Source organism: Thalia democratica, unplaced genomic scaffold (genome assembly GCF_965202585.1).
Source record: "Thalia democratica unplaced genomic scaffold, ktThaDemo2.hap1.1 HAP1_SCAFFOLD_400, whole genome shotgun sequence".
In the NCBI taxonomy this organism is placed as follows: Eukaryota; Metazoa; Chordata; class Thaliacea; order Salpida; family Salpidae; genus Thalia; species Thalia democratica.
This window is the reverse complement of record NW_028139468.1, coordinates 26689-37156: the sequence shown is the minus strand read 5'-3', so window position 1 is coordinate 37156 and position 10468 is coordinate 26689.

Here is a 10468-nt window from a genome sequence, read left to right as displayed (position 1 = left end):
AATATATATACTTAACTTAAAATATTTAAAGTAAAAAATTAGAAGATTTTAAGTGGTAGTGTGTACACTTGCTAGATATAAAAATGAAATATTTGGTAAAAATTATATTGAGTTGTACAACTTTTTATTTACCAAAATAATTTGTTACACTGATAAATTATTTTTAAAATATATACTAAAAGTAGTAAGCTTGACTAAAAGCAAAAAGTTAAATAAAAAAAATTTCAGTCCTGATTCCGAAACAACTTTGAATATGTTTTTAATCTGTTATTGTCTGCTTAGCAAACTTAAAAAAAAAACGCTGCTCAATATTAAAAAAAAACATTGAAGGGTTTGATTCTGTGAGCTTTGTAAAAAAAGGTCAATGAAAACTCTTAATTTTATAGAAACATTAAAACGGAAGGTAGAAACACAATGAAGTTATTTAAGAAACAAATTAGATATATATAATTATATATTAACATATAATATTATATAAGTATATAAATTATATATTTATTATATATTTAAATAATAAAATTATTAAAGAAGTTATTAAAACACTTTTTTTAGTTTAGAGCAAGTTTTTAGCTACTTAATAGCCTACTTTTATAAATTTATATAAAAACTGACCTTTAGGCAATTTCAGTTAAGGCATATCTTTATCGTAATTTTTTAACTTATATATAAAATAATTTAGCTGTAATATAAACCAGAGATTGTATAGACTGTATATCAAACTGTTTATTAAGAGCTAGTTAAATAAAAACTTAAAAACACCAAAAAAACATTACGTAGAAAAAACAACACTATAGTCAGAATTGCCTACAAAGGGTATTATTTCTATATAAATACGTATAACTTCCATTTTTACTAAGTCAAACACGTTATACCAACTTTTAATTACCTTAAATCTACCAAAATTTAAATTTTCAGCACAACTTTTATTGTTCACCAAATGTTTCGCAATAGCAAATTTTTTACTTTATTCATAATTTTATTACAACTTTTTTTTTGAGCTTTATTAAAAAACTTATCAATAGAAACAGGTATATTTTCTTTCATCCTTTTCTTCATCTGTCTAGTTGTACCACCAATATAGCTATTGTTGCAACAGCATTTGAATTTGTGTATAACTATGATTTTATCAAATGTGGTATTTGGTGTTCGCCTTAGGTTTCAACAAAGAACATGAGGTAAATACTATAAAACTCTATGTAGACGCGTTAAGATGTTGTTTGAATACAGACAAATCAGGAATTCAAATAAAAAAACAAGTTTAAACGTCAATAAATATTTAACGACTACAAATAGTTAACAGATAGCAACAGTAATCATTTTAAAATTAAACTATGATAATTAGAATTTGTCATTAATAAAAATTACTTTTAAAACTGTTTATTTTAATTTAACTAACATTTTTTCAATTTAACACTTATAGAAAATAAGTACAACTAATAACTCAATGTTAATTATCTAACTAGTTTGTGCTATTCTGCAAAACAAAGACTACAACCGCCCAATACAAAAAGTATTTCCTAATAATTGTTCTAGTAAAGTTGTATATCTTACTACGTATTATACCTTAAAATAACAAACCAAACATTTATTAACAGGTACGTAAATTGTATGAGTTGTTATAGTTTTTCAACTAAGTTTCAACCAGCACATGTCTGGCAATTAAACTTACTACTTGTTTAACAGATGACTGCTGATTGAAAATTATGAGCAACTTTTACACTAAAAGAGCTAAGTTAAAATATTTAAATTGTTTATACTAAAATAACAATAATTTTATACGGGTTTTGATTTCTACTTATTTATTTTTACTGCTTCCTAGTTAATGTTTATAGTTTTTTAAAGTAAGCAACTTAATTGAGATAGTTTTACAGCTAAAAAGTAAGCTTATTCACATAATCATTAGTTTAGCAATCGAATAAGATTAATTTTCTGTTGCATTTGCTACGTATTTTATTTGTAACTTATTTAATATAAAAAACTTATTAAAAACGACAAAAGCTTAAAATTAAGTTTGTTCAGCTTAAATTTAACAACTGCCCGGACAAAACGTATCCGTGGTGTGCGACTCTATAACCGAAAGGTCTAGGACAAAATATTTTTCGCGTCTTTTTTTCGTTCAATAAAATATTAAACTATACTTATTTTATCAAATAAAATAACATTGTACAGTTCTTAATTTATACTATTTTTGCTACTTGTGTTGCAGTTCAAAACTGTTACGTATCTTAAAAACAAAAAGTAATTCTCAAAAAATAAAACTATGTAGTTTTTCTTTATTTTTTAACTAAAACGTAAACAAAAATAATAATTTTCACATTTATTAAAATAACTTTTTTTTAATGAAAAGAAGAATGTATAAATAACCGTAGTTTTAGTTGTATTGTTGTTCAACGAAACAGTTTTTTTATTTATAATTAATTTTTTTTTTATCTAGTTTTCAAAAAGTAATTCAAACGTAGTTTCTCTAGAGATAAATAAAGTAATTTGTAAATAAGTATATTTTTATTCCTAATAATGTAAGAAATTTAAATAAAAACATAACTGTTATTAAGCAGATACATAAGTAATAAAAATCTTTATTAGATAGGGATTTCGCGTCTAACGAATTTTAACACACCTCTGACGATAAAATTTTCTACAAAAATTTTCATAAATCTCAAAATGTAAGAAAAAATCATTAAATTTACACTTAATCCAACTAGGTATCCAGTTTAAATTTTAATTCATTAATTTACATTAAAAAACCAATAAAATATACATGTAGAGTTTCTACTTACCAAGTTCAGTCTGTGTAACTTCGATTAAAAATCTTACGACAAACGTATTTCTTTAGATCTATTAAAGGTAGAGTTTAAAGCTAACAACTTTTTTAATTTGTAATCCCTACTACGTAAAAAGTTATGTTGATAACATACCTGTTTTCAAGCAAGTACATAAGCTATACAACAATTTGTTTTTTTTCAAGACCAAAATAATCATATGTTCGGCGTTTTATTACATATAAACTATTTTTCAACAGACATCTATATATGCTTTTGTCAGATGTCAATACCTTTCTCTACAAATTTTATTACCATATTTCTGGTAGTAGAAATACTACTATTAAGTTTGTTTTTGTAATTAAATAGATGTAAAATGGATTTTAATATAATCCTTTGTACAGCTATTTATTAAACTAATGTTTAATTTTTTTAAATTTAATTAATCTTTTAGATTGATTTCAGCTCAGAATCATATCTTATTAGTTAAATCAAAAATTTAAAATTTTGTTTTTGCTTAATTACTTGAAAAACTTGTTTTAAAAGTTTTTTTGAACCAATTTTTGTAGTTTACATTATTAAACAACTTTAATACTTGTCGTTGTTTAATATAAAAGATTGATTTTCCCTTTCTACTGTTTCGTCTTATTAAAAGTATAATGATATAGATAAGTTTTATATAATAAGTGATAACGATGTGTGATATTTATTTTGATTTTTATTCTACACAGTTTTTCATGCGAATGCAATGATCATGATTTGAAAAGTTTTTTTTATGAACTATGTTTAGTTATATTTTAAGTCAGCTAACTGAAATAGCCGTATAAACTTACATAAATAGAAAAAGAACAATAATTGACAACACAAACTATTTAAATACTATCAAAATCAAAGATAAAATTGTAATTGAAAAACTAACGTCAGAATATATCAATATTTTAGCATTAAATATTCATTGTTGTTTCTTAATCATTTAGTCATCATATTCAATAGAATTTTTAGTAATTAAGTAATAGTTTTATTTTGATTTTTTAAATTGAACTTATAATCTAAACTTTGTTGGATATTTCATTGGATTATGTGTTGTCATACTTAATAGTTTTATTCAAAACTTGTTAAAATTTTTAATAGAAATGTGTTAAATGAAATTTAAAGTAAAATTACTTTTTTTTCGTCAATTAGCAATCAATGTGTTATAATTCTCAAAGCAAAACTTAAAACTTAAAATGCTCTACTATAATTGTAAAACAATTAGTTACTTGAAATTAAAACTCTTTAATTTTGAAACAAATACTTTTAGTAGGGCTTTATTATACTTAATTAAATTTAAACTTTTATTGCCAGACGTATGCTGGTCGAAATTATCTGGTTGAAGAGTTAACATTTGATATAAGTTTTGTAACATTATATAACTATTTTGTTATAACTCAGTTTTAATAAAAATATATTACGTAAGTACGAACGAAGTTTATTCTTTTTAGAATTAAAAATTATATACCACTTTCTTAAATATATTTATTAATACTTGTTTTCTTGTATCTATTTTTATTTATTTTCACAAACTGTTTTTTTGTGTGATTCTTTAAAAATCTTACTTTGTTCTTTATTTTGTTCTGAGGAGATGCATAAAGCATCGAAACTAAGTAAACGATTTGAAAATTAGTTGTTTTTTTATATTATGAATATTTTTATTTATATATAATTTAAATGAACAAAAGTAGGTATTCAAATAAAGTTACTATTTCTGTTTAGCTTTTATTAAAAATTTTTTCATGGATGTGATTGGTTTTGTTTCTATTCATGAAAATTTAGCACTAACAAAAATCTGTTCAATCTAATTTTAGACGGTTAAAAGTTTCTTCACAGTTAAAAACAAAAAAAAAAATTTTTACCTTAAAAAAACTTTTTGTTTCAAAAATTTTTATGTCAGAAACCATTTATGATTTTTAAATTAAAATTAGCTTAGTAAAATAGCTGTATAAATTTAAAGCCTTAATTATTTATATAGTATAAATACTACAACTTAGAACATTTTACTAACATTTTTAGTTCGTTTAATTGTTGCACTGTTCAAAATAACAATAGTTACAATTTGTTAATCTCGATTAGAATAATGATTTTGTAAAATATGTTTTAACGTTAAATAAATTGTTAAATTTAGTTTTTTACTATTTACTAGAAATAAGTTTTATATTAGTTTCTAGTTTGAACATAAGCTAACATCTAGTTAACTAAGATTTTTTTCATTATACTAAAACTATATTAACCAATTTTAAAAAACTTAAAAGTATTTTTAAAATTTATTTTTATAATTTCTAAATTATGAACAAATGTCTTGTTTTTAATGAAACATAAAGTTTTTAATTTACTTAAATTATTATACTTTAAAGATACTACTAATAAAACAAGCATTTTTTAAGTTTGATTTATTTTTAATGACAACAATTTAAACAATTTAATGATTTTAGCCTATATTTTACTTGGTTTCTTTTTCTTTGTCTCTATTTTATTTTTTAACAACAATACACTAAATTAAGACAAATGATGCGATTTATATTGGTGCTTTGGTGTCAGTACTGTTTCGTTTCTACATTTATTTTGTTTTATCACAGTTTTTTATATTTAGTAACTATGTTTCTAATGTTTCTAATTAATGTTTAAATATCGTATTATGATTTGTATAAGTTAAAGTCAGTAAGGAAACAAATTTAAAAGTTTTTTTTTTTAACTTAAGTAAGTTATATTATACGGGAACGGGTCTAAATTCCACGAAGATAAAATTGCATGAGGTTACTAAATTGCACGAATGCACAAAATTGCAGAAGCCAAATTTGCACAAGGGCACAATATTGCACCTAGAAACAAATTGAACAAAAATGATTCTGCACCAAGGATCAATTTTGCACGAGTTACATTTTTACACGAGAGTCAAATATATATAAGAAATATAAATATAAAACAAAAAAAAAACTAAAAGATAATTTAGTAACAAAAAAGAAGAAAAAAAATTACTGACTGAGGGTTAGAGTAAGGAGTAACAGTAATAGTGAAAATAAAAAAATAAAAGTGACTAAAAAAATCTAAAAAAAAAAAAATAAATATTATAAAATAAAATAAGAAAGTTACCGACCGAGAGTAACGGTTAAAAGTAACAGTGATAGTAAAAAAAATATAAACAATAAATAAAAGTTTAAAATAAAACAAAAAAAATACTTAGAGACCCAAAGAAAGGATACAGGTAACAGTGATAGTAAAAAAAAAACTTACAAAAATTTAATTAAAGTATTAAAAAATTATATAACTAAATTAAATAAATTTAACCCGTGCAAAACTTTCTCCGTGCGAAATTGTCTGCTCGTGCAAAAGTGTCTTCGTGCAAATATAGCCATTTGTGCAAAAGTATCTTCGTGCTATTTTATCCCCTCGTGCAAAAGTATCTTTGTGCAATTTTGTGCACTCATGCAATTCCCCTCGTGCAATTTTGTACGCTCGTGCAATTTAGATAGCTCTTTAGATTATACATGAAGTTTACGTTTATTAATTTAAGGTAGATTTAAAACCTTTCAAATACAATATTTTGTTACAAACTGACATTTAACTAATATCGTCTAAAACTTAAAAAAAATTTGTTTATATTTTGATAAGTCTTAAAAACGATTGTTTTAGTTTTTAAAAGTCTAATTAAAGTTATAAAAGTTAAAATGTAACTATAGCACTGTTAATGAATTAAAGTCTAAATATTATGGAAAGTTCTAGTAAAATAAAACTATCTTAAATTTAAAAACTATTAGAAATAAAATGTTTATAGTCTATCATATGTCTAATGTTAAACATTTCTAAAAAGGGAAAGCTAATTATTTTTAGTCGTTTCAGAGTAAACAACATTTAGAATATATATTTATATACTAAGAAAACATATTTTTCTACAAACTTACTAAAAACTGATAACCTAAAGTAAATAAAGTATTTAACTTAAGAAACAAAATAATGGTTTTGAGTTGATACCAAAAATAAATCATTGATTTTAAAAGCAATTTAAAACTTTTTTTTATATCTAGTCAAGTCATCATTTCACATATGTAGAATTATAAAAGAAATTACATGTATATTTTGTGCTATTTAAAACATCCATCAAAAAATCTAAGTGGCTTAATAAAAAATCTATAGCTTAAGTACATGTTTATTGAAATTTATGTTATTGGTTTAAACTTTTTGAGTATTTAGAAGTACAGTTTAACTGATTTACAAAACAACACTATGACAATAGTTAGCTTTATGATTTTTATTGCAGGGGTGGCTTGTGAAGTAGGACTTAGTAAATATACATAAAAATACTAACTTAACAAAAAATGATGACAGAAAGTTATTTGTTTTTTTTTCTTACCAAATTATTCGTAGTATCAACTTATAACTAATTTATATAAAAGTGTGTATTATAAAACTCAATTTATTTAACTCCACTAGAATGTAACTGAAGAACATTTGTCTGTTTTATGTCTTTCTAAACAAACCTAGTACAAAACAAACTTTATACAAGACAAAATAAGATATTTGAAAGAAAACTATAACAAATTACTTTATTTTAAAGTGATAAAAATTGTTTTTTGAAGTAAATGCAAAACTTACCTTGAGAAATATATAAACAATACTGAGTTGAAAACTTACAAAATGCAGAAATACAAATGTTAGAACAAAAAAAAGAATGAGTTAATGAATTAGTTTAGTCAAGTTTTGAAAATTAGAAAAATTCATATATATGGCATAACGATAACTATTTCTAGTATACTTTTCACAGGCACACATGTGCTAGTTAAACATTGATCATCAAGTCAAATTGCCTTGTATATAGTTTATTTTAGTAGTTATGCTGTCTTTTTTACGTTTTACGGATTTATAATACAATTCTGTTTGTTTATAAAACTAATATTATCACAGTAGTTACTTTTTATTTTTTTCTGCAGCAGGGGGGGTTTTAAAGTTTTTTGTGTGAAGTGAAAATTATCTAGCTTGACAATTGAAAAAAACACTTAGTCTGATTTTATATAAGCACTTTTAAAATTATACATGTATATACTGTTTTGTTATAAAATTTATTTATTACTGTATAGGCATAATTAGATATCTATAACACTTTAATTATTTATTATACTTACTTTTGTTGTAATATTTATAAAAAAAAGTTTAACTTAAAACTACCTAACAAAATATTGGCATTACTTCTTTTAAATTGCAACTTTTCATGTTATAACTCATTAAAAAATAATAGTTTTATCTTAAATACAACAAACTTGTAGAAATTAAGTAAAGTGAAATTAGAACTATTTTTAAATTTGAATGTTTCCTAATTTAAACGATCATTACTTAATATTTTAAAATATCAAATAATTATATAATAGCTTAATAATAAAACAATCTAGAAATATTTATGAATCAAATTTTACCACTAAGAATTTTTCTTAAGTTAGACTCAATTTTAAAATACTGTGTATTTTACTGACAATGAATAAAAGTTCACTGCTCTTAGTTTGCTTTGCATAGCTGTAACTATAGTAATTAGGTTTATTAAAAGTTAAATTGTCATTTTGATCAAGTAATTTTTTTTTACTTTTAAATGGTTTATATTTGGATGCTTGTTGCCAGACATTTGCTGGTTAAAATTATATTGACAAAGAGTACAAAACTGACTGTAGTGTAACAGTAATATATACAGTAGACTACCGCTTAAGTACGCACTTTTTTTGGTACGCACCTCGTATTAAGTACGCACTAATCCAGATAGACAAAAAAAAGTCCTGAAAAATTTCCTTTCAAATAAAAAAAAATCAAACACTTTTTAGCTAATGGAAAGTTATAATAATGTATTATACTTTCTAAATTAAATAATTAACAAATTCTTAACTATAAAAAACAAAACTAGGTTTATTCTTAACCGAAACAATTTAGCAAATAACAGAAAAATGGTTTTAAGTAATAAATAAAACTAAACTTAGCTTGACTAGCAATCTAATCAGAATAAGAAAAAAAATCTTCGCTCTATTTATTCATGTCAAAAAATATGAGCTGCTTGCTTTTTTTCTGTGCGAGCCCTGCTCAGATAAGGCTGCTTTGTTTAGCAAACGTTGATATTTTTCATGAGTGCTTTTTAGCTTGTGATAGAGCTCAGGAGCTATACCAAATACTGCTTCACTAGAGAGCTGACACTCTGTTTCCACAGCTTCAGTGTATAGCTTGATGTACCCACGAAATTGACTAGATCCTGCAGCCATCACATCATTTTTTCATAATGAAAGTGTTTAGCACCTCTTTCTAGTTCATCGATTGCCTGTTGATTTTTAATCGCAATTGCTACAGCATACTCTGGGCTTTTTTCGTCGTCAATTTGCACGAACTGCACAAATAGTTAATGATTGATTTCAACTTTCATTTCTTTGAACGGGTGTGCAAGGTCTTTAAAATCTACCTCCTTTGCAGGACTTGAGTCATCTTCTTGATCGACAAATTGAATTTTTAGACCAGCTTTCCGAAAGAAATTTTGGATCGCTTTTGCTGTCACATTATTCCAGACTTCTGTGACGTAGCAAGCAGCATCAAATAAGTTTGCTGGTTCGCCATGGGCAACATATATAATTGACTGGCATTGACTTGCTATATTAAATGTATGTATTAATTATGTAGAAAATTTTTAAAGAAAAATTAAATCATTTGAAAATCTATTAAAAAAATTTTCAGATTTGAATTACGTATTAAATGTTATTTAAAATAAAAATCTTGTTTATTTGGCTTAATTATTTGGTGGCTAGTTTTAAGAAAGAAAACAAACAACTAAATTTCATACTATACTATGTCGTTAAAAAGTAAGCACTACCCGTGCTAAGTACGCACTTTTTGGTCGGGTTCAATTTGCGTACTTAAGCGGTAGTCTACTGTATCTACGTTTATTTGTACAATTTGTGATATTAGATTAATCCCTAATTGAAATTTTTATCTGATAAAGCTATTAATAAAAACCACCAAACAAAAAAAAATAGTAGTTAGAAATATGTTATGTAAACGATTATCTTTATATTTTTTGTTTTTTTATTATTCTTATAACGTTAAGTTTTTTTTTTTATTAAAAAAAAGATTCAATCTAAAATAAAGTTATTTAAAACCTATACGTTTTTGATACAATTTTTTGCTGTGTAGGAAGTTGATACCTTTAAAAATGCTCTAAAATATAAACTAACAATATTTAGCATCTAAATTATTTATCATTTAATATTTGTGATTATATTTACTTTAAGTATTAGATCCATCTTAAGACTTTTTATTTTACAGTTATATAGTATACCAACAAGTTACTGAACCAAAACATAAAATCTTAGCTTTTTGTTTAGTAAAATCTTTATTCTTTAGGTTGTTATAATCATATAGTTGGCTTTGTTTTGGCTTTATTAGTAAGGTAGAACAGTTCAAGGTCACTCATATTTTGATAATCATTTAAAATTTTATACTACTTTTTCTTACCCGTTTGATCATTCAATATAAACATTTATCATATACCTTTTATATATAAACTAACAAACGAACTATTGAAAAACATTTTTTAAAAATAATCTTAGCTTTATTTGTCGTAATTATAAAGTTTTTTTTATTAGTTTCTTGTAACTAAAAAGTGTTAAAATAATTTAATACAACTTAAGATACTATGAGTTTTAAATAAAAAGTTT